The sequence below is a fragment of the Ranitomeya variabilis genome, chromosome 5, assembly GCF_051348905.1.
Source record: "Ranitomeya variabilis isolate aRanVar5 chromosome 5, aRanVar5.hap1, whole genome shotgun sequence".
Lineage (NCBI taxonomy): Eukaryota > Metazoa > Chordata > Amphibia > Anura > Dendrobatidae > Ranitomeya > Ranitomeya variabilis.
In genome coordinates, this window is record NC_135236.1 from 339,877,138 (window position 1) to 339,902,437 (window position 25,300).

Here is a 25,300-nt window from a genome sequence, read left to right on the forward strand (position 1 = left end):
AGGTTGTAAAGCCAGACAGTTCCGCAACCGTTCTACTCCGCCGTCACCCTCCGCCCTGCGGAGCAGTTGCTGCATAAGCTCGTCCATCAGGTGATATCTTCTTATCTTCAAAACTTGCTTGAAGTAACTGTGCTCAGCATCACCAAACAGCTGTATTTATATCTCCAAATTCTTCCCGCTCAGGGCCTTTCCTCCAATCAGGGTCCATAAAAATTGCGGGAATAACTCCTGAGAGAAAACCAGATTAAGCCAGAAACAACCTGCTCGTGTAAAAACACAGCTTACCAATGAAAATAAGAATTAACCCTTTAAATGGAAATAGCTCTGTAGAGTCCAACGTAAAGAATATAAAGTTATCAAGGTGGCTGTGTTATCATGCACCCCCCCTGAGATTTCACTAAGGGGAGGGTGTTCATTCTCACACACTTTCAAATACACACTCGTATAAAATTTGCACTCCACAACATCCACTGCTGCTTGTTTCTGTTAAGCACACATGGAGTCAAAATTGTCACTGCATATGTAGATAAATTCCCAAAGGGTTATAATTTCCCAAATGGAGCCACTTGAGGGGGAATTCTGCTTTTCTAGAACGTAAGAGCTCTTTATATGGAATCCACAAACTAGTCTAGGAAAATCTGCATTCCAGGGGGCATATAGCATTCTGTCCCTCCCAAGTCACTCCGTATGGCAAAGTAGTACTGTACATCCACATATGGAGTATTTCTACATTCAGCAGAAATTGTGGGACAACTTATGGTACCATTTTTACCCATTTCCCAGCATGAAAATGTAAAACTTGGGGCTAACACACAATCTTGGTGGTAAAAATGTAAATTATTTTTTCTTCACTTCCCAATGGTATATAAGTTTGTGACACAACTCTGGTGTCAACATAATCACTGCATCACTAGATGAATTCATTGAGAGGTTTAATTGGTAAAATTTGGTCACTTATGGGGGGTTCTGCTGTTCTGGAACCTCAGGGGCTCTGACAATGTAACATGGCACCCTCAAACAAGTGCAGCAAAATCTGCACTGTAAATGGCGCTTCTTCCCTTCTGAGCTTTGCACTGCGCCTTAAAAGTAGTTTTTGACCACATATGGGGTATTGGTGAACTGAGGAGAAAATGCACACCAAACTTTGTTGTTCATTTTCTCCTTTGGTCCTTTTGAAAATACAAAATTTGTAGCTAAAAAAGATTTTTGTGGGTAAAATGTGATTATTTTTTATTTTCTTTTTACTTGCGTGACTGTTAGCAGTCTGTCACGCATGGCTGACTTTATGTTGCACTGCGTTTCACGTGACCCTCGCATTATAAAAATTGTTGGTGACACTCATTACTGGTTGGTGACACTGCTAGACCCACGCTACAAGGAGAGTTTTCAATCTCTTCTGCCAGAGGCAGAGAGGTGTATTAAAATGTTGCAGTACCAGAGGGCCCTTGTAGCGGAATTACTTAGAAAATTCCTATGTGAGAACCCTGGCAGTTGATCTATTTACTATATACTATTTTCTGACTTGAACGTCCCGCCCTTCTCCAGGTTTTAATTACATCTCAACACAGTTGGTTCTGAGCCTCCTATATAAGTAGGCTTTATCCTGTTATTAGCCATAGGTAAGTGTTCACATTAGGCAGTCAGCTCAGATACCATAGGTAAGTGTTCACACCAGGCAGTCAGTGTAGTTACCCATTCGATCTGAGATTACCTTGACGTTTTGGTGAATGGGCTCACAACGTTTGCAAATCTTGTGCTAAAAATCTCATGTGTTTGTTCATAAAGTTCATAAGCCAGTATGCTATTCACATTTCACATATTTCACATTTCCTTAGTTTTTAGCACAGACGAAGGTGGCCATTGATCTATTTTTGTATTTGACTTTTTTTGGCTAAAAATTATTTATGTATATATATATTGTTCGGTCAGTTGATCTATATACTATTTTCTGACTTGAACGTCCCGCCCTTCTCCAGGTTTTAATTACATCTCAACACAGTTGGTTCTGAGCCTCCTATATAAGTAGGCTTTATCCTGTTATTAGCCATAGGTAAGTGTTCACATTAGGCAGTCAGCTCAGATACCATAGGTAAGTGTTCACACCAGGCAGTCAGTGTAGTTACCCATTCGATCTGAGATTACCTTGACGTTTTGGTGAATGGGCTCACAACGTTTGCAAATCTTGTGCTAAAAATCTCATGTGTTTGTTCATAAAGTTCATAAGCCAGTATGCTATTCACATTTCACATATTTCACATTTCCTTAGTTTTTAGCACAGACGAAGGTGGCCATTGATCTATTTTTGTAGCAGACGTCAGAGTTTGTTGAACAACCAGGAGTCCAAGCAAGAGAGACAGAAGTACAATCCAGCTGAGGCAGGGGAACAATGGCAAAGTTCTGGGACAGTTTTCTCAGACCCTCCCATTGTGACGACACAGAGGTAAGGGGTGCTGTCACAAGAAGTGCAATGTTTGGGAAGATGCTGAGGGAGTACCTTGCAGATCGTACAAACTTCCTCTGGGATTCCTCTGTACCTTTTAATTATTGGGTAGCCAAGCTGGACATGTGGCATGAACTGGCTCTCTACGCCTTGGAGGTCCTGGCCTGCCCTGCTGCTAGCGTTCTGTCAGAGAGGGTTTTTAGTGCCGCTGGTGGAATTATAAGAAATAAGCGCATCCGCCTGTCAACTGAAAATGCTGACAGGCTGACTCTTATAAAAATAAACAAGGGCTGGATTGGGAAAGACTTCTGTACACCACCAAGTGAAAACAGCGAAACATAACCTCAACCTGTTTTGGGGAGGTGTATTCTCATGCACCTCTTCACAGCCACATATGAGTATACGCTTCCAGATTTGGTCTGTTTGTTGTTATCCTCCTCCTTATCCTCTTCCTCATCATCCACAACCAGTAGAACCCCAGGGTGAACGGATTCCGTGATGTCAAAGTCACAAATATTTTTTTGGAAGGGTGTAAATATGATGCCCGTAACTAATTGGAAACCAAAACAAATGTTACTCCCACAGAGAGAAATGTTATAAAAAAGAGATGTACGTCTATAATTCCCATTTATTCTTATATATTCCATTTTCCCTATCTCTGGAGAGTCCACTAATGAAGTAGTGTATACCTCTACAATAGAAAATTATTCAAAGACTTTCATATTATATTTTTATTTATAGCCCTGTCTCTGAGCTGTTGCTAGGGACAATCATATCTCGTTGGACACATTCTGGCTTCAAATCTCTGAACCTGTGTTCGCCCCTCCCTTTTGTTATTTACTTTCATTGGTGGATTTACATTATTTATTTATTTGTTTGATTTCATTATGATTTAGCTTTATGTCTCCTCATTCTCCACCACTAGATCACCAGGCTTAACGTCTTCTGTGCCGCTACAGGCAGTCAACTTTTTGGCAAGGGTATCTATGATGCCCATAGTATGTTTTTAAAAAATGTATCCCTCTTGGGGAAATGTTTGTCAGCCCATGCACTGCGTGTATGGGCATTACAAGTCTAGGAGACACAATCCTTTAAATTGGGCCTAGTTTTTAATGAGGCCTTCCTCTACCTCTCATTTTCCACCACTAGATCACCAGGGTTCAAGTGTTCCATGCTGCTACAGTCAATTTGACAGTACAAAATGAATATTGTGAAGTGGATTTTCATGGGCCCATCCAGTATGTGGTTCCAACGCGTAATGGGGTGCATATGACTATGCAGGAGGGCTGGCCTTGCTGCCAATGTGTAAAACAAAGGAGTACGCGATGGCAAAATGAATATTGTGAAGTGGATTTTCATGGGCCCATCCAGTATGTGGGTTCCAAGTTGTAATGGGGTGCATATGACTATGCAGCAGGGCTGGCCTTGCTGCCAATGTGTAAAACAAAGGAGTACGGGAGCACAAAATGAATATTGTGAAGTGGATTTTCAGGGGCCCATCCAGTATGTGGGTTAAGTGGATTTTCAGGGGCCCATCCAGTATGTGGGTTCAAAGGCTTATTGGGGTGCATATGAATTGGTAGCAGGGCAGGCCTTGAATTCAATGCAACACCTTTTCAGGAGTCCCCCTGGACATCTTATGAAAGGGGTATTGTGGTGCATCGTAATTCTTGGCAGCCCATCCACTCACAGCATAGGCTACAACAGTTTAGGAGACCCATTGTTTAACCCCTTCATGACCTTGGGATTTTCCATTTTTCCGTGTTCGTTTTTCGCTCCCCTCCTTCCCAGAGCCATAACTTTTTTATTTTTCCATCAATATGGCCATGTGAGGGCTTATTTTTTGCAAGACAAGTTGTACTTTTGAACTACATCATTGGTTTTACCATGTCATGTACTAGAAAATGGGAAAAAAATTCCAAGTGCGGTGAAATTTCAAAAAAAGTGCAGTCCCACACTTGTTTTTTGTTTGGCTTTTTTGCTAGATTCACTAAATGCTAAAATTGACCTGCCATTATGATTCTCCAGGTCACTACGAGTTCATAGACACCTAACATGACTAGGTTATTCTTTTACCTAAGTGGTGAAAAAAAATCCAAACTTTGCTAAAAAAAAAAAAAAAAAATTGTGCCATTTTCCGATTCTCGTAGCGTCTCCATTTTTCATGATCTGGGGTCGGTTGAGGGCTTATTTTTTGCGTGCTGACCTGGCGTTTTTAATTATAGCATTTCGGTGCAGATACGTTCTTTTTCTTCACCCGTTATTGCATTTTAATGCATTGTCGTGGCGACCAAAAAAACGTAATTCTGGCGTTTCAAATTTTTTTCTCGCTATGCCGTTTAGTGATCAGGTTAATGCTTTTTTTTATTGATAGATCGGACGATTCTGAATGCGGTGATACAAAATATGTGTAGGTTTGATTTTTTTTTATTGATTTATTTTGATTGGGGCGAAAGGGGGGTGATTTAAACTTTTATATTTTTTTTATTTTTTTCACTTTTTTTTTACGTTTTTTTTTACTTTTGCCATGCTTCAATGACCTCCATGGGAGGCTAGAAGCTGGCACAACACAATTGGCTCTGCTACATAGCAGCGATCATCAGATCGCTGCTATACAGCAGAAATGCAGAAATGCAGGTGTGCTATGAGCGCCGACCACAGGGTGGCGCTCACAGCTACCGGCGATCAGTAACCAAAGTGGTCTCAAGGACCTCTATGGTTACTCTGCAGAAGCATCGCTGACCCCCGATCATGTGACTCATTTCCGGCTGCCCGGCCAGAAGCGCCGGTTAAATGCCGCTGTCTGCGTTTGACAGCGGCATTTAACTAGTTAATAGCGGCAGGTGAATCGCGATTTCACCCACCGATATTGCGGGCACTCACCGCCGGAGCCCGCATCAAAGCGGGGCTTCTGACCTCGGATGTACTATCCAGTCCGAGGTCAGAAAGGGGTTAATAATGGCGCTTTAAGAAGAATAATGCTGCCCAATGCACCAGTAAATATAGGCTCTGTGAATCTAAGAGTCCCTCCTTCATAAATGAAATAAGATGGGTCTTCTTATGTGTCACACACCACTGTTATGATCCTTAGTGGTTGAGGATCACAAATTACTCCAGCTAAGTAACATACATAGAACAAGCTCTAGGGAGGTGGCAAACTGGACTGACCGCAAATCTGAACCTATCCAAACACACTAGAAGTAGCCGGTGAACGTGCCTAAAAATCCTAGACGTCTCGAGCCAGCCTGAGGAACTAACTACCCCTAGAGAGAAAGAAAGACCTCTCTTGCCTCCAGAGAAATAATCCCCAAAGATATAGAAGCCCCCAACATATAATAACGGTGAGGTAAGAGGAAGGCACATACACAGGGGTGAAAACAGATTTAGCAAATGAGGCCCACTAATACTAGATAGCAGAAAATAGTAAAGGGGTCTGTGCGGTCAGTAAAAAACCCTTACAAAATATCCACACTGAGATTTCAAGAACCCCCGCACCAACTAACGGTGTGGGGGAGAAACTCAGTCCCCTAGAGCAACCAGCAAGCGAGGAAATCACATTTTAGCGAGCTGGACTAAAAACATAATAAATGCTGATAATCAAAAAATGATCAAACAAAAACTTAGCTTGTCTTGGAGAGACTGGGAGCAAGGTAGTCACAAGGAATCTGAAGAGCACTGAATACATTGAGAGCAGGCAAGGAACTGAGTATCCAGGTGAGCTAAATAAGAAACCAACCAAGGATAACGAACCAGCTGATGCTGCCAACCTGCAGAAAGACAACACTACACAGTACCGCTTGTGACCACTAGAGGGAGCCCAAAAACAGAGTTCACAACACACCACATGGCCAGCTAGGGTTGTTAAATGTTACAATGACTTTTCACATTGAATGCATTTGCAGTGATTGAAAGCAATGTTAAAGTTGAAAGACGCTTCAAAAACGCTGCGTCTGAACTAAGCCCAAGTAGGCAAGTCATTAACCTGCAAAGGATGTACCTTAACATATTTCCCAGCAAAATTCGTTTTGGTTTAGTTTTAGTGTGTTTTTTATTGCACCGGCAAAAATGGCATGAATCTCAGAAAAAATGTTTACAGCTGTGAACTAGGAGTCAGAAATGCTTCCAGGGGCGATCCCCATGATGTTCCTGTGTTATTTGAGCAGTGTTTCCATAATTTTCAGATGTTTTTAGACCTTAAAAGGACCCCCGGCGGGATTGTGGTGAAAATACTTGGGTCTCCCATAGACTTACATTGGGCTCGTTGCTCGGGTTGAGTATCCAAATATTCCAATCTGCTTGACCCGAGCAACGAGCACCCGAGCATTTTATTGCTTGCTCATCACTATTAGTAATGAAAAGATCATGGATGTATAAAAGTTTGTTGCAGACAGAGTGAGCTTTTCATAGGGCTCCTGTTAGATGAACTGGGGAAGTGGTGGTTGGGAGAATGGGTATAAGGTTAGATATGTTGTGGAAATTTGTGCTAGATCGTGGATAGGAGGTGGAAGTGTCTGTGATGTGCTGAGGACCAGGATTTGGAGAGTAATCACTGGCCGTTAGGAGGAGCAGAGAGAATGTTAGGTGGGAGCAGTAGAAGTCATGAGGAGGCTGTCTGTGTTTGGAGACAAAGGATTGTATGTTGAGGAACAGATCTGAAAAGCAGGTGAGATGGATGACCTGGAAAATGGAGGAAGAGATGACTAGTTCATTACTAGGTGTAGACATTAGAAGGGTTAGTAGAAAGTGAAGGACTATGGGTGTGAAAGTGGAAACAAACAGAAACATTGTTTACTATGACTATGTATCCAGTTGTCTTCAGTTCCCTTCTGGTTCAATTCTGGTCTAATTCATTGCATTACACTTAGCAGCGTTTTGGACCCAGTGTATTTTCGCTGCATCAAAAATGCACAGTCGATTGAATTGATTGGGAGCCGCAGCAAGTGAATTTCTGTAGCGTAGATGCTAGTGTCCGCTGCGTATATTAAACAATGTAATGCCGTTATGAGGGGTAAATCCGCATGTACCTTAATACAAGTGCGGAAATTAGAATGCAGTGTTTTAGATGCAGCAAAAATATGCATCCAAAACGCTACTATTCCTGATTGTGGGCACGTATCCTTATATGCTGCACTTGGATGATGCACTGGGCAGACTGACGACTATGCAGACGTAGGGCTCACAGTATATTTGCTAATGCATTCAGTTATGAAACAGAGGAGAGAGGCCTATATTCACCTTTATTAGATAATTAAAGCTGAGCCAGATGCAGGAAATATCACAGGCAGAGTAAAAAGGCTGGTCTTAAAGAAAAGTGATGAGGGGCATAGTGCAGTGGTTAGTTCCGAAACATACCAAATGAAAGCATGCAGTGGTGATTTCCTCATCTCAAACAATTTATTGAAACAAAAGCTAACAAAAGCATTGGGTATACCTCAACAAAAAATGTCAGTGTCAATAACATTATTCAAGTCATTTGTCCTTGCACATTAATTACAGCTTGACAATTACATCTCATCCTGTTCACAAGTCGAGTTATTGTCTATTGAGGCATAGCATTACACTCTTCTTGAAGGGCGACCCTCAGGTCAATGAGGTTCTGTGGTACAGAGTTATGAGCCTCTACACGGCAACTCAGCTGATCCCATAGATTTTCTATGGGATTCAGGTCTGGAGAAAGTGCAGGCCACTCCATTTGAGGTACTCCATTCTCCAGCAGCCGTTCCCTAATGATGCGAACTTGATCAGCTGGAGCATTGTCATCCATGAAGATGAAATTAGGCGTGTGTTGTTTTGGAGAGGCACCATGACTGGATTAATTGTTATTCAAGTATTAGGGGCCTGTCATTGTACCATTCACAAAGTGTATGGCAGTTCTGTATTGACTAGACACACCTACCCACACTGTAACACCATCACCACCAAAGACAACAGTGGCTGATGCATAGCCCTCTTTATGATGTCAATATCATTGGCAACCAACATTTCTGCTTAGCGTGACTTGATTTTCATCAGTGAACAGCACTGAGGCACACTGGTCCCTCGCTCCCTGGCCCATGCAAGATGATGACGCCTGTTGCCTGGTGGTGTGGTCAGATACCTTTGCAGGTCATCGGGCATGCTGATGTAAACGGTTCAAATGGTCTGACGTGACACTTGGGTGCCTCTCACCTACCTTAAATGTGCCTGGAGTTGTGTGGCATTTATCATCTGGTTGCGAAGGGCATTGTTCACAATTAAGCAGTCAATAGTGTGGCATGTGGCCAAAGGACGTCCACTTCTCTGCCTTTCTGTGTTTCCTACAGTATCTCTGTTGCAACCTACTGATGACACGCTGTGATATTAAACTCAGTGCCCAATTCCATCTGAGAACATCATGCTTGAATCCTCACAATGGCAAGGTACTGTTAATCAATTGTTAGGTGTTGTTTTGGTATCATGATGTCAAAATGTGACCAGCATGATGAGGAGGGCTGTTTAATAGCAATTCTAATTGAACCACGAAATGTACTGGGTGATTCATGGATCAAACACCTGTTGCGAATTTTGCCATTAAGCTTCTTGTTAGAGAACAGCAAGTTGTGCAAAAAGTACTGAAACATTGAACAGTTGAACATGTACATTCAAAAGTTTAGAGATGGTCACATTAAGTTCACCTGAAAAGGTTAGAGTTCATTTTAGAGTCATCCTGAATTTTACCCAATAGCCAAATAGCCCTAACTTTTTGTGAGTAATATAGGAGTTTCACTTGTCCTTCCACCATATGATATTCTGTACACTACAGGTATGATTTAAAAATCACTTGATTTTTGTCTTTTTTAATATGTTACAGAAAGTGAAAATAAATTTAATATCTATTAATTACATTTTTATTGTGGAGAGGGATCAACAATATGGAAATACATATCCTCATCATGAGTGGAAAATATATATATTTAAAAGCTGATGAATATTAGAAGAAGTACAGTTGTTTTCATATTTCTAGTGGATGAAAACACATTTGAAAATAGCTTCTTTCTCCAAACATGGTATTCATAATTCAGGGCTGAAGGCAAGACATTACACCTCATTGAGATGGTGCCATCAATACATCAGAATTTAGTTTCAGAGGCCATCTAAAAGACAAAGCATTATTAGATAATAATTAAATGTTGAATATGAATCAATGATCCCTACAATTACCCAAACGTTAGAGGGAAATTGATGACAAAACTGATTCAATAGTTCCCTATATTTAGTCAATTTTTTAAAGAAACAGGCAATGAGAGTCCTTTCTACCACCTATAGATTATACCTTTTAGGGCTCCTTCTGACTTGCGAGAAATACGGCCGAGTCTCGCAGGTTAAAACCCTGCTCTGGCGCCGGCATTCCATAGCGGAGCGTGCAGTCGCACAGCAATACATGGAGCTGCACACTCCGCTCTGGAGTGCCGGCGCCAGAGCAGGGTTTTAACCTGCGAGACTCGGCCGTAACTCGTCACTCGCAAGTGAGAAGGAGCCCTTAGTGTCTAACTAATAATATCCAACTGACAAGAGCAGAACTGGCATGCAGAGACCAAAATAATTATATAACCTTATCTGACATTATTTAATTTTTAGTCCAAGGTGATTTCTTTTATTCGTTATCATATTGTTTTTGTCAAAATAGCATAAACTCACCTATTTGTGTCGTTTTTAGCCCATTCAAAACATGCTGATTTTTTGTTTCTGGGCTTTGAAGAAATAAAAAAAAATGATGTCTTTTGAAGGAGGGGGAGGGGGTGTTAACTGACGGCCATATAAGGGCTATTTTTTGCAGGACAAATTGTAGTTTGTAATACACCTTGACGTGGTCGAAATGCTTTTGCGCTCCTTGCTCAAAGAACACTAACTAAGTACCTCACGTTTTTAACATTCACAGCAATACTGGAGTTCATGTTTTCTTTAGTCTCATTTATGTATAAAGTTGTAGTTTTAACCCCTTCATGGCCCGGGGTATTTTCATTTTTGCATTTTTGCTTTTGCTCCTCTCCTTCCCAGAGCCATGACTTTTTTACTTTTCTGTCAATATGGCCATGTGGGGGCTCATTTTTTGTGGGATATGACGTACTTTTGAATGACACCATTGGTTTTACCATGTCGTGTACTAGATAACGGGAAAAAAATTCTAAGTGCGGTGGAATTGCAAAAAAAAGTGTAATCCCACAATTTGTTTTTCCAACAAAGTGTTAATCCGCACAGCGGGGAAGCCCACTCAGTGCACAGGTAATTGCATGAACTGATGCTGCAAGCATGTATATAGCAGTAAGTGCTCCGTGAGCCGGGGTGCCACTCCAAAGAAAATAACCACAATGGATACAAAAATTGAAAGGAATGGATGGCACTCACCGGTTAAAAAACTTCTTTATTCCAATACTTTAAAACATCGGCGTCGAGAGGATGGGGGCAGGAGTGGAATGGACGACAGCAATTTCGCGCTGCAGTGGCGATTCTACTGGTCACACCAGCTGACATGTTCAAAGCAGCTGACATGTTCCGGCTTTGATGCGGGCTCACTGCCGGAGCCCACATCAAAGCGGGGGTTCTGCCATCGGACGTACTATTCTGTCCAATGGCAGAAAGGGGTTAAATGACATTATATTTATCTTACCATATAATGTGCTCAAAAATGGGAAAATATTCCAAATGAGGGAAGATGGTAAAAATCTGCAACTCAGCTACTGTATTTTTTTTTTGTTTCAATGTTCTGTAAAAATGACTTCACAATATGATTCCTCAGGTCTGTATGATTATGATGATTCCAAACTCATAAAGTTTCTTTTATTATTATGGTGGTTAACAACAAAGTCTAAACTTTGTAAAAAAAAAATGTCGTTGTGTCACCATTTTCTGACACCTGTATTGCTTCCATTTTTCCATCGATAGAGCTGAATGAGTGCTTGTTTTGGGACGCAAAGGTCTCATATACAAACCTCAAAATAGTATCAATAAATACAAGGTTTTTATTGAGTTTCATTGAATTTTGGGGATGGTTATGGGCGTGTTTTCGAGAGGGGTAATGCACCATTTAAATATTGCTTTCAATAATTGAAAGTGACACTTAAGTGGTTAAATAGCAACAGTATGAGTAAAGTCCTGGCACTGCTGTTACAGATGGATCTCTGTATCCCTACCAACTTTTGTCTGGTACACTGTGGGTTCAACTCTTGAGCCTGCTCGATACAACCTGTGAATAAAATGTACGTCACAGATCATTAAGGGGTTAAAGTTCTCTACTGTTAAATTAATATCTATATTACAAAAACATGTGTCTAAAAAATATTTGCAAAATATACTGATATTCTACTTACCACATGTTCATTAATGTTGCTAGTTCCCTTGGTAAAACTCTGTGCAGACAAAATTGTTGCAGAATCCTAAAAAAATTATAAAGTAGTGTAATAAAATGTAATATTAATGGCCAAACATAATAAATGGCTGGGCTGATTCTTTCTACTTTAGACTTTCGCAGGACTACTTCTTTGATAAAGCCTTCCAGATCCAATATATGTTCTATCTGTATCTTAAAAGGAGTATCTAGGCTTGGGACAACAGTCTGCATGCATTTGATGCAGACTGCTGTATCATGACCGCATGTCATAATTCCCTAGTATTCCTAGTGCAGGCAGGCACGTTACCACATTAATGTAATTTCCATACTTGTAATCAGCAGCATGTCACCTATAGTTGCACTGCACATAACTTCAGGGGCCAGGTGGCACCTCCTCTCCATCCGCAGGCATTCTGATCTTAAAAGGTATCTGCATACCTTTTAATATAATGAGGGACTAGAAAGCCACAGGGCTCCATCCAGGTGTAGAAATCTTCAAAATACGCTTTATTAAGCCATGGTAGAGCAGCAACGTTTCGACCACAACTTGGTCTTTGTCAAGCATACATTACAGCATAGTGGGCTGTCTTAAGTAGTGTGGATTGCCACACAGTGCACCAATCACCACCAAGTGCCGCCCACCTAACACAATTAACAAATATTATATAAAAAACAGACATCAGTAGTACACATACATTTTCACTAACAACGAATACCCATATAATGTATAAAACCTCCCACTCTTCACCAAATACATAGAGATTTTCACATATTTCTTCATGATCGGTGAACTGCCACTTCCTGTTTCTCCGTCTCCATGGGGATAATCAACCAACCGACAGTGTCCTGGCTATCACAGTGTCCAATCCTGGTTCATAGCGCCAAAAAGGAAGACATCCTATCACCATGTCCGGTACATATTACCTCACAGTTTTGCCCAATCCAAAGAACCCTTCATTATAGTAAAGATCCCAGTACCTGCATTCCATTCCCGGGTCACCAAAGTTCACCCAATAGCATCATAAGGAAGCACCGGCGCAAGGAGGAACAGGCAAGCCCCCACCACATGACCGCAGCCGCGGTCCACCCCATCGCATCAGGCGCATGCGCCACCCCCCGGCCACCTAACACAGAGGCGCCGCAGGAGAGCACACGCGTGCAACGCCCGGGATGAACCACCACCACGTGACCGCAGTGCTGGCCCGCCCCCACCACCCAGGGCGCAAGCGCCATCACTTAGTCACTAGATCGCCCTCATCTTAGGTATAAGGGGAGCTTCTACACCGAAGCGCAGGCACATCAAGCCCCAGACACAACCCAATAAATAAGGGTCAGCCCTAGAAGCAAAAAAGCGCACGTGCAAACACCGCAGGCTCAACCTACCCACATAAAGAGAGCACATATATACCTGAGACATCCATCTCAGCAGAACATTACAGAAAAAACCTTAGACCCAAACAGAATACAATAAACCCTGTAAATCATAATGAACACATATCTAAAAAAGAAAAAAAGAAGCAGAAGAGAAAAATATAAGTGAGAAAAAAAACTTCAGCAGTACAATGAGACAGTCGGACGGCAAGAGAGGAAAAAGATCATATACAGTGGGGCAAAAAAGTATTTAGTCAGTCAGCAATAGTGCAAGTTCCACCACTTAAAAAGATGAGAGGCATCTGTAATTTACATCATAGGTAGACCTCAACTATGGGAGACAAACTGAGAAAAAAAAATCCAGAAAATCACATTGTCTGTTTTTTTATCATTTTATTTGCATTTTATGGTGGAAAATAAGTATTTGGTCAGAAACAAAATATCATCTCAATACTTTGTAATATATCCTTTGTTGGCAATGACAGAGGTCAAACGTTTTCTGTAAGTCTTCACAAGGTTGCCACACACTGTTGTTGGTATGTTGGCCCATTCCTCCATGCAGATCTCCTCTAGAGCAGTGATGTTTTTTGGCTTTTCGCTTGGCAACACGGACTTTCAACTCCCTCCAAAGGTCTTCTATAGGGTTGAGATCTGGAGACTGGCTAGGCCACTCCAGGACCTTGAAATGCTTCTTACGAAGCCACTCCTTCGTTGCCCTGGCGGTGTGCTTTGGATCATTGTCATGTTGAAAGACCCAGCCACGTTTCATCTTCAATGCCCTTGCTGATGGAAGGAGGTTTGCACTCAAAATCTCACGATACATGGCCCCATTCATTCTTTCATGTACCCGGATCAGTCGTCCTGGCCCCTTTGCAGAGAAACAGCCCCAAAGCATGATGTTTCCACCACCATGCTTTACAGTAGGTATGGTGTTTGATGGATGCAACTCAGTATTCTTTTTCCTCCAAACACGACAAGTTGTGTTTCTACCAAACAGTTCCAGTTTGGTTTCATCAGACCATAGGACATTCTCCGAAAACTCCTCTGGATCATCCAAATGCTCTCTAGCAAACTTCAGACGGGCCCGGACATGTACTGGCTTAAGCAGTGGGACACGTCTGGCACTGCAGGATCTGAGTCCATGGTGGCGTAGTGTGTTACTTATGGTAGGCCTTGTTACATTGGTCCCAGCTCTCTGCAGTTCATTCACTAGGTCCCCCCGCGTGGTTCTGGGATTTTTGCTCACCGTTCTTGTGATCATTCTGACCCCACGGGGTGGGATTTTGCGTGGAGCCCCAGATCGAGGGAGATTATCAGTGGTCTTGTATGTCTTCCATTTTCTAATTATTGCTTCCACTGTTGATTTCTTCACTCCAAGCTGGTTGGCTATTGCAGATTCAGTCTTCCCAGCCTGGTGCAGGGCTACAATTTTGTTTCTGGTGTCCTTTGACAGCTCTTTGGTCTTCACCATAGTGGAGTTTGGAGTCAGACTGTTTGAGGGTGTGCACAGGTGTCTTTTTATACTGATAACAAGTTTAAACCGGTGCCATTACTACAGGTAATGAGTGGAGGAAAGAGGAGACTCTTAAAGAAGAAGTTACAGGTCTGTGAGAGCCAGAAATCTTGATTGTTTGTTTCTGACCAAATACTTATTTTCCACCATAAAATGCAAATAAAATTATAAAAAAACAGACAATGTGATTTTCTGGATTTTTTTTTCTCAGTTTGTCTCCCATAGTTGAGGTCTACCTATGATGTAAATTACAGACGCCTCTCATCTTTTTAAGTGGTGGAACTTGCACTATTGCTGACTGACTAAATACTTTTTTGCCCCACTGTATATAAAAATCCATTTATTAATATTATAGGATATAAATAATCCACTATCAACTTAATCCATCCAGCCACCGACTGCCACAGAGTAACCTGCAAAATAAAAACAAGACATTAACAAAAATGTCCACAAACCCAAAGTCAATAAAAACAAGCATACACTGATGAAACAGCTGCCCTGAGGGGTATAGACAATATCATGCACAAAATTGTAAGTTGAAATCTAAATTTAAACCCTTGGGTTGTAAGGACCCCAACGTGTAGATCCACCTCATCTCTTTTGTTTTAAGTATCTGCACCCTATCACCTCCTCTCCTCAACACAGGGACACTATCAATGACCCTGAATCGTAATTGATTTACAGAGTGCCTCTTCTCTAAAAAATGTTTGGGAACCGGTAGATCCGTCAGGCCTGTCCTTATAGTGCTTTTGTGTTTACTAATGCGACTTTTTACCTCCATGGTGGTCTCACCCACGTAAGTCAAGCCACATGGGCATATAAGCATATACACCACGTAGCTTGACAGACAGGTGTACCTCTCTTTCAAAATTTTTTTTTTACCAGTATGGGGGTGGTAAAAGAACTCACCTTTAAGCATGTTGTTACAACAGGCACAGCCCAAACATAGAAAATTACCATGTTTGGCTGTGCTCAACAGTCGCTGGGTAGAAATCTTTTCAGTACCAACATCAGATCTCACTAGTCTGTCTTTTAGATTCTGACCCCTCCTAAACGACATCATTGGAAAAGACCTGAAACCTATAACCGATGGGAGCCCCCGTTGCAAAAACGCCCAATGTTTTTTCAAAACCCGGCCAATCTGATTACTGGCAGAGTTATAGGTAGACACAAAGGGGATGCGTTCACAAGGCTGTCTACTCGGTGGCATGTTCCGGTGGCATTATATTGATGATATCTTTGTGATATGGGATGGTGATCTGAAGGGATTGGAGGAGTTCTGGGGGGAACTTAATAGTGTATACCCGGAATTAAAATTTACTCTTACTCATTCAACAACCCAGATACAGTTTCTGGATACATTGGTATATAAAGACGGGATAGAACTGAAGACTGATATCTATGTTAAGGAGACAGACAGGAACAGCCTTCTGTTATTTAATAGTAATCATCCTAGGAAGATGGTTGGCTCCTTGCCTTGGAGTCAACTACTGCGTGTTAGGCGGACTGTGTCAGACGAAGGGAGCGTTGATCTACGATTGGAGGAGATGTGTGTTAAATTTATGAAGAGAGGTCATCCAAGAACGGAGGTTAATAGATTTAAAACTAGGGCTCGCAATTTGTCACGTGCGAACATTCGGAACATGCCACCGAGTAGACAGCCTTGTGAACGCATCCCCTTTGTGTCTACCTATAACTCTGAAAGTAATCAGATTGGCCGGGTTTTGAAAAAACATTGGGCGTTTTTGCAACGGGGGCTCCCGTCGGTTATAGGTTTCAGGTCTTTTCCAATGATGTCGTTTAGGAGGGGTCGGAATCTAAAAGACAGACTAGTGAGATCTGATGTTGGTACTGAAAAGATTTCTACCCAGCGACTGTTGAGCACAGCCAAACATGGTAATTTTCCATGTTTGGGCTGTGCCTGTTGTAACAACATGCTTAAAGGTAAGTTCTTTTACCACCCCCATACTGGTAAAAAAAATTTTTTGAAAGAGAGGTACACCTGTCTGTCAAGCTACGTGGTGTATATGCTTATATGCCCATGTGGCTTGACTTACGTGGGTGAGACCACCATGGAGGTAAAAAGTCGCATTAGTAAACACAAAAGCACTATAAGGACAGGCCTGACGGATCTACCGGTTCCCAAACATTTTTTAGAGAAGAGGCACTCTGTAAATCAATTACGATTCAGGGTCATTGATAGTGTCCCTGTGTTGAGGAGAGGAGGTGATAGGGTGCAGATACTTAAAACAAAAGAGATGAGGTGGATCTACACGTTGGGGTCCTTACAACCCAAGGGTTTAAATTTAGATTTCAGCTTACAATTTTGTGCATGATATGGTCTATACCCCTCAGGGCAGCTGTTTCATCAGTGTATGCTTGTTCTTATTGACATTGGGTTTGTGGACATTTTTGTTAATGTCTTGTTTTTATTTTGCAGGTTACTCTGTGGCAGTCGGTGGCTGGATGGATTAAGTCGATAGTGGATTATTTATATCCTATAATATTAATAAATGGATTTTTATATATATGATCTTTTTCCTCTCTTGCCGTCCGACTGTCTCATTGTACTGCTGAAGTTTTTTTTCTCACTTATATTTTTCTCTTCTGCTTCTTTTTTTCTTTTTTAGATATGTGTTCATTATGATTTACAGGGTTTATTGTATTCTGTTTGGGTCTAAGGTTTTTTCTGTAATGTTTTGCTGAGATGATGTCTCAGGTATATATGTGCTCTCTTTATGTGGGTAGGTTGAGCCTGCGGTGTTTGCACGTGCGCTTTTTTGCTTCTAGGGCTGACCCTTATTTATTGGGTTGTGTCTGGGGCTTGATGCGCCTGCGCTTCGGTGTAGAAGCTCCCCTTATACCTATGATGAGGGCGATCTAGTGACTTAGTGATGGCGCTTGCGCGCTGGGTGGTGGGGGCAGGCCAGCACTGCGGTCATGTGGTGGTGGTTCATCCCGGGCGTTGCGCGCGTGCGCTCTCCTGCGGCGCCTCTGTGTTAGGTGGCCGGGAGGTGGCGCATGCGCCTGATGCGATGGGGGTGGACCGCGGCTGCGGTCATGTGGTGGGGGCTTGCCTGTTCCTCCTTGCGCCAGCGCTTCCTTATGATGCTATTGGGTGAACTTTGGTGACCCGGGAATGGAATGCAGGTACTGGGATCTTTACTATAATGAAGGGTTCTTTGGATTGGGCAAAACTGTGAGGTAATATGTACCGGACATGGTGATAGGATGTCTTCCTTTTTGGCGCTATGAACCAGGATTGGACACTGTGATAGCCAGGACACTGTCGGTTGGTTGATTATCCCCATGGAGACGGAGAAACAGGAAGTGGCAGTTCGCCGATCATGAAGAAATATGTGAAAATCTCTATGTATTTGGTGAAGAGTGGGAGGTTTTATACATTATATGGGTATTCGTTGTTAGTGAAAATGTATGTGTACTACTGATGTCTGTTTTTTATATAATATTTGTTAATTGTGTTAGGTGGGCGGTACTTGGTGGTGATTGGTGCACTGTGTGGCATCCACACTACTTAAGACAGCCCACTATGCTGTAATGTATGCTTGACAAAGACCAAGTTGTGGTCGAAATGTTGCTGCTGTACCATGGCTTAATAAAGCGTATTTTGAAGATTTCTACACCTGGATGGAGCGCTGTTCATTATACATTGATTGGTCTGGTTATATACCCGGGACGGTTCCCTGGATGTGGAACGGGTGCCCCAAAACAGTGAGTGCTGTCAGCCTTTGTTTTTCTTTGTAGAAAGCCACAGGTTCCCTTTACCACCATACCACCTGTGTTACTAAGTATTGTAATGGGGTTTGTTAAGCAGTTGCTACGGTGGCTGTCATACTGAATGGGGTCTGCAGTGGCCACCGTATTGTGTGGGGGGAATGTGGCGGCCATCATATTGTGTTGGGGGACTGTGGTGGCTATTATACTGTGAAGAGGATTGTAGTTGCCAACATAATGTCAGAAACTGTGGGAGCCATCAAACTGTGTGGGGAAACTATCAGGGCCATCATACTGTGCGGATCCTACATACTGTGTGTAGGGACATCATACTGTGTGGTGGATTGGGGTGCCTATCATTCTGTGTGTGGGGTGTAACAGCAGGTGCAATATACTGTGTGTTTATGTGGGCTTTATACTGTATAAGGACACTGTGGGGGTCAATATGCTGTGACGAGGACATTAAGGGCCATACTGGTATGTGGTGGGAGGCCATCAAATTGTGTGTGTGTGTGTGGGGACTATGGGTGCCATCATACAATATGGGGTGAGGTGACTATGGGTACTGGGGCGATCATAATGTGGGGATGACTGTGGTCATTAATATACTGTGTAGGGAGACTGCAGCATTATACTGTGTGGTGGGACAGTGAGGGCCATCTTTGTGTGTGGAAGGACTGTTAAGGCCGTCATACTGTGTGAGTGTGGGGGGGGGAGACGGTTACAGCTATCATACTGTGTTGGTAGACTTTGGGGCCATCATATTTTGTGTGGGGACTGTGGGGGCCATTATACTGTGTGAGGGATTATGGGAGTCATTATGTTGCGTGAGGGAACTATGGGGGCCATTACACTGTGAGGGAATCACTATGCTTTTATTACACAGTGAGTGTTCACTGTTACGCCCAATGGTGGAGTAAGTGGATTTGGGGACCCACTGTGCCACAGGAATGGGTCTGCCCAGGAAGGGTCTTAGCTAACCGACTACCTGGTGTTCTTTGGAGCTCCTGATAGTGGAGACTGAATGGGCTACAGGTAGCAGCCAGGTAGCACTCCTTGGCAGATCTCGGTACTGCAGCTGCTAAGGTTAGCTGACACTGATTAGGGCTACATTCAGACACACTGGTCTAGGATATTGAATCAGTGACTGGCTACACATGGACAGAGGGACCATGTTCAAACACTGGCCGCACTGGGACCAGGGGACTTAGGGAACAGGACTGGCCACACCGGAACTAGCGGACTTTGGATTCAGGACACTGCCCAGACCGGGACCAGATGACCTCACAACTGCACTGGCAGAACATCACACTACTTAATGACTAAACACATTGCTTAGCAATTCCCTAAGGGAAAGGGAGCCATTGCTTGTGCATTTACATGGGTTTTTGAGGGGAACCGATCTGTCCCCTGTCCTTGCCATTTTTTATAACCGCCCCTTCGTCCATGTCCCCTATTTCTCGAATATGTCCTAAATGTAGGATATTTGGAGCCGTGCTCGGTGTCAGAACATTCAAGATAGGAAGAGGAAATATCCATTGGAATACTGGTGTTCCCTGATAATGATGATTTTTTGAATATTGTATTCTTTGGTGGTTCCTGGCTGATCCTAGTACCGTTTTTATATTTAGCATTTTTTAAGATTGCAATAAAAGTAAAATTTTAGGGGTTTTGAATTCCTTTAGGGGAAAGGGGACACCATGCAGGGGCACCGGCCATAGCACTACAGTACCCCTCCTTATACCTCCTCTTCTTCAAGGCCACAAGGACTGTTTGCAGAGAAGTTGGAGGCTGACACCTCTTCATGGACTCCTGGGACTTCTCTTCTAGGCTATGACTTCTGTCCACTAGAAGAAAAGTGACACGTCTCACCATGCTTCTCTCCATCAAGCCATCTTCAGCATAGTACCAGGAACTGGGCATTGAGAAGTCTCTCTCCATTCTATGAGATCAGCTAGCACCCCAGAGAATTCAAGGACCGACTGGAGTTCCTCTGCTTGGTTGATGGAGTGCAGCGACTTGGAAGATGCCACTGCCTTTACATTATCTTCGCCAGACAACCTATAGAATGAAGATACCTCCTTCGGTCCATCTTCAGTCTGCTCTCCAGGATGACACGGGGAGATTTCTGGGGGCAGATCATTGGTACAATCGTCGGGACTGTGTGGAGACAACTTCGCATCCATTTTTTTGGAGGCACTAGCACACAGTTAGTCGGAAACTAGCAGACCTTGTGGAGAAGATGGTGACACTGCTGACCTGGACGTATGGGGACCAGACATCTTTTGTGACTCAGCTGTCCCCAATGAAGCATCACATGAGGTCTGCAGACCAGAACAGGCACTTGAGTTCTAATCTAACACCGACTCTTAACAGCTTGCAGAATGACCTCTCCCGCTGAACTGAAGACTCCTGCCATGGGCAGCCTCTCCCACTGGCTCAGGGCTTTGAAGTTTTCTAAACTTCACTGGAAAAAGTCCATCAGGATGTTCCGCACAACTGCAGTGATACTGCAATCCTATGTCACTACTGAGTTTCAGCTTCTGCTCAGCCTGCCAAACACAGTCGACCTTCACGGATTCTGCATGGGTAGCTGCCTCAACAGGCTGGAGAACAGGTGCTCTTTGAAAGGACATTGCACTAATTCTGTATACCACTACATGCATTTGTCCTTCTCCTTGTGTTTAAAAGTTGGGAGGTGTGCTTTACTGTGACTATGTTATGACACCTCCTACTTTGCTGAGCATTTAGTTTGGGATGCAGAGTTTCCAATGATGACTCTTGTTATGGGGCCCCATCATTTCTAAGTATGCATCTGCTTGTGGTCATTGACTTGTTCAGCTTTTCTCAATAGAAGAGAATTGTGAGACTATGCACACTGCACAGTCATGATTCGGTGGTCTGCAATAACATAGTGTAGGATGCTAGCAGGTGCATAGGATGCAGTGACACACAGGAGGCAGAGCAAGGGTTAACAGGTTTTTTACATATATATATATACACTCACTGGCCACTTTATTAGGTACACCTGTCCAACTTCTTGTTAACACTTAATTTCTAATCAGCCAATCACATGACGGCAACTCAGTGCATTTAGGCATGTAGACATGGTCAAGAAGACAATCTCCTGCAGTTCAAACCGAGCATCAGTATGGGGAAGAAAGGTGATTTGAGTGCCTTTGAACGTGGCATGGTTGTTGGTGCCAGAAGGGCTGGTCTGAGTATTTCAGAAACTGCTGATCTACTGGGATTTTCACGCACAACCATCTCTAGGGTTTACAGAGAATGGTCCGAAAAAGAAAAAAAATCCAGTGAGCGGCAGTTCTGTGGGCGGAAATGCCTTGTTGATGCCAGAGGTCAGAGGAGAATGGGCAGACTGGTTCGAGCTGATAGAAAGGCAACAGTGACTCAAATCGCCACCCGTTACAACCAAGGTAGGCCTAAGAGCATCTCTGAACGCACAGTGCGTCGAACTTTGAGGCAGATGGGCTACAGCAGCAGAAGACCACACCGGGTACCACTCCTTTCAGCTAAGAACAGGAAACTGAGGCTACAATTTGTACAAGCTCATCGAAATTGGACAGTAGAAGATTGGAAAAACGTTGCTTGGTCTGATGAGTCTCGATTTCTACTGCGACATTCGGATGGTAGGGTCAGAATTTGGCGTAAACAACATGAAAGCATGGATCCATCCTGCCTTGTATGGAGCATCTTTGGGATGTGCAGCCGACAAATCTGCGGCAACTGTGTGATGCCATCATGTCAATATGGACCAAAATCTCTGAGGAATGCTTCCAGCACCTTGTTGAATCTATGCCACGAAGAATTGAGGCAGTTCTGAAGGCAAAAGGGGGTCCAACCCGTTACTAGCATGGTGTACCTAATAAAGTGGCCGGTGAGTGTATATATATATATATATATAAACAGTAATGGTACAAGCAGAGGGGAAAGGATGTGAACTTGAGGATAGGGGAAAGTCAAATGCAGAAGTAAATAACAGATTAACTTATTAGTCTCTGTGCGCTGGAGGAAGGTGGCTGGAAGATCCCTCGGCAGCGCTGCAGGCGGCGCAAGATGTCTCTGGTCCGGTCCCGCAGAAGGGCGATGCACTGTCTCCTTGTGACGATGAACCTCCTGGTCCTTCGGCATGTGATCTTCTGATCCGGGCACACGGTGGGGTAGAGATGATGGTCGGTGGCACAGTGGAAGAAGTGGAAAGTTCAGTAGACAAGGCCGCAGTTGAAGCACACAGTCCAGCGGACACAGCCAAAGGCAAAGGCTGGTCCTAAGCAGGCACCACAAGGATGGAACTAAGCAGTGCCTCCATGGTGGTGAGTGGAGCCAAGGTATGCACTTTATCCTGGTCACTACCCGATGGGAATATCTCTCTGGGCGTGGGGTAGTATGTGTCGGCAGTATCGCTAGCCGGGGATACAGGCACAGCTAGCTGGCGTGGGTCTGTCGAGAGAGAGTCAACTGTCTCACTACTCACAAGCTTGTTCCCCACCAAGTGTCCTGTCTTCCCGCTCAGACTGCTATTTATGTCGGACCCGCCCACATCAGACAGGTGTCCTTATCTGCTCCGATCCGAAATCTCTTCCCCCTGAAACACTTGTGACAGCCCGATAGTTCCGGCCCAGACACGCAAGAGAGATCACAAGTTTGGCTCTCCTCCCTGCAATAGAATGACTGAAGACTTTCTCCCAAGCCTGGACAACCCTTTTTATGCTAGCTGAATGTAAGGCTACATTCAGAAATCTGCATGTTACCATCTGAAATGACCGATTGTTTTTCTCAGATGTCATCCTAGTTGCTTCGGTGTTGCTTCAGTTTTTTTTACAATCTGTTTTATTCTCTCTGAAGCAGGTAGACTGTCTGAACTCTATTGATTCTACAATGTACCAGTTAAAAATGGATGAAACTAGGTAGAAACTCTGATGTCCAAAATATTTATTTATGGTTTCATGCATGTCTCATATATCCCCACAGACTTTAATGGTCGAATCTGAGCCACAAAATCTGAAGAAAATAGGAGATGCTCTGAGTCTCAGAAACTGAGCCCACATCTTCTCTGGCTGATGATGGATGTGATATTCAGCCACCAATTGCCTCAAACAGCCACACATTGAGCAGAGCTCAAGGGTGTAAACCTTTTATATGCCACTGTCAATCTCTGACAAGCGCATTTACAGTGTGCCGGCAAGGGGGATCTTCATTCTTTGCGCTTATCGGATCCCTTGTGACATGATTGTGGGGCACCAATGGGTTAACATGATGACCGGGGGTGTGCTGAAGACTCCCGTGCCTGTCATGATGGCTCTCCTGTGAATGCCAGCTTCTGGCAGGTGTTTATAGAAAACCATAGTTTTTGCAATATATAGCAATACTATATAAAACAACTAATTGGATGATAACATGTGATGATAACAGTGTGATTTTACTGTACACCGCACTGAATTACCGGCTTTTCTACAGGACACCGGTGCATATTTCTCGCAAGGCAGACGTGTGGTCCGTGTGTAATCTGTATTTTTCTCACCCCCATAGACTTGCATTGGCGGATTTTTGTAGGAATACGCTGATGCAGCGCCCCAGAGACCTGGTCGTTGCAGTAACATCGCTCTGCCGCTAAGGGGAGTGATGGTACGTCTGATGGCACTGAAGGAGTTCACCTGACCAGGTATTACAGACACCAATACACGTCATAGTCTGGCCTCCAGGGGGAGCTAAGGGTGCTATGTATTAGGCCACTCCTCACAATCTGGTAAAACTGGGGGTTAGATAGGAAGTTAGAGAGAAAGCTGACTGGGTTGGAACCAGGCAACATCCTGTGGCAGAGGGTGTTGCAGGGGAAGATTCAGGGGGGTCCCTGTCAGGGGTGGGATCCTGACAGAGGCCTAGCGAACAGGAAAGAACGTTACGGGACCGTGCCTGCACTTCATCGCGGCGGTACCCCAGGAAAGGACAAGAAGCAAGGTTTATTATGAAGAGTGAGAAACGAGATCAACGCAACAAGGAGAAAACACCAGTAGGAGTCGTGCTGCAAGATCGAGGCAACATCCTACTGAGGCATGTAGCCGGTGGCCGGAAACGCTGAGGAAGTACTTGCTCCAAGCCTTACTTCAAACCAACGGCAGGACAGTCATTTATAGGCAGGCTGTCTCACCTAAATCACCTAAGCAGACATAGGGGGCAACAGTGGGAGAGGGGCGACTCTAGGGTCCCAGAAGAACTCCAGGCCTACCCGTCATACGGGTGCGTCCTAGCCATATCATCTGGGGGACGGAGAAGAACATCAGAATCAGTTGTGAGGGAACATCAGAAACAGACACAATAGTTGTGAGGACTATCCCGTGGTGCTGAGCAGGGAAGGACTACAACACACAAGCGCTAGAAGGAAGGCACAGATTTCCACCTGCAAAGGGAACTCTGGAGGTGCCATCGGACCGGCCGGTCTCAGACAGCCCTGTTAACCGTACTCTGGATTGAGGATCCTGAAGCCTTCAGTAAAGAGGTAAAGAGACTGCAACCCTGTGTCCTCGTTATTCATCGCACTCTGCACCACACCTCATCACTCTCAACTTTTACTGGACGCCCCTTAGGAGGGTCACGGACCGGGTCTAGCCACCGTGACAATCCCAGAACTGAGACAGAGAGGCCCGGTACCGGGTACCCCACGGCCCCGCGACGGTGGGGGCGCTCCACTGACAACCGCAGCATGCTGCAATTTTCTCAGCCCGTTAAATACGGCCGAGAAATACATGAGTGATGGCAGCTGCCCCATAGAGAAACATTGGTCTAAGTGCAATGCGTTGTTTTTGCGCACCTCACTCGTCCGTATTTATCTCTAATGTGACCCAAGCCTAAGACATTGTGGGACCTTTGGAAAAAAATG

At 43.8% G+C, this 25,300-nt stretch overlaps 2 long non-coding RNA genes across 2 annotated transcripts in view; one reads left to right on the forward strand and one right to left on the reverse strand.

Moving 5' to 3' along the window:
* Positions 1-7,812: 7,812 nt before the first annotated feature.
* LOC143775978 (uncharacterized) overlaps positions 7,813-25,300 on the reverse strand; it is a 70,001-nt gene continuing 52,513 nt past the window's right edge. The window contains exons 5-6 of the long non-coding RNA XR_013215747.1: positions 11,767-11,832; positions 7,813-9,552 (exon numbers count right to left, since the gene is read on the reverse strand). This is a non-coding gene — a long non-coding RNA (uncharacterized LOC143775978). The remainder of the gene's footprint in view (positions 9,553-11,766; positions 11,833-25,300) is intronic.
* Positions 17,721-25,300, forward strand: part of LOC143775979 (uncharacterized) — a 59,019-nt gene continuing 51,439 nt past the window's right edge. The window contains exon 1 of the long non-coding RNA XR_013215748.1: positions 17,721-18,402. This is a non-coding gene — a long non-coding RNA (uncharacterized LOC143775979). The remainder of the gene's footprint in view (positions 18,403-25,300) is intronic.